Source organism: Egretta garzetta, unplaced genomic scaffold (genome assembly GCF_000687185.1).
Source record: "Egretta garzetta isolate BGI_Z169 unplaced genomic scaffold, ASM68718v1 scaffold296, whole genome shotgun sequence".
Lineage (NCBI taxonomy): Eukaryota > Metazoa > Chordata > Aves > Pelecaniformes > Ardeidae > Egretta > Egretta garzetta.
The window spans coordinates 1,408,632-1,409,118 of record NW_009259988.1 but is presented as its reverse complement, the minus strand read 5'-3'; the positions used below and the strand labels follow the sequence as shown (position 1 = coordinate 1,409,118).

Genomic DNA, 487 nt, shown 5'->3' with positions numbered 1-487 from the left:
CATATTATTCTGCTTTGGAGCAGGCTGAATAATTAATAATAATTATTCTTTGAATAATTGACAAGAAATATTGCAAATTCATGGCATGAATTATGCACTGAAGACTCGTTGACCAGGTGCCCCTGCTGCAACTGATGTGCATTAACCCCTTTGGTGCTGGAGGAGGCCCTCCAAATTGGGGATGGGATGGGGGTGAAGGGGGGGGAACTGCAGGGCTGCATCCAGCCCCCTCCATCATTTTGACAAGGATAAAAAAAAAAAAAGGAAATTCAGTGTTTGTTCCCGTGGTTTGGCTTCGTCCGTCCTCTCCCCGTTTGCTGACGCCTGGGATTCCCAGGGCGGATGCTGGATCTGGCTGATGCGGGGCACGTGGCCGGGGCCCAGCTCTGGTGGCAACCTTGTCCCCATTGTCTCTACCTGGGCAGTGGGGGTGACCTGTGGGGGGCTGGCTGGGGGGGTGACCTGGTTTTGGGGAGCCCCAGCAGAG

The 487-nt window shown here is 53.4% G+C and overlaps 1 protein-coding gene across 1 annotated transcript in view; it reads left to right on the top strand.

Annotated features, from left to right (window-relative positions):
• GFRA2 (GDNF family receptor alpha 2) overlaps window positions 1-487 on the top strand; it is a gene marked incomplete at its 3' end in the record, with an annotated part of 22,487 nt that overhangs the window by 8,060 nt on the left and 13,940 nt on the right. The window lies entirely within an intron of this gene.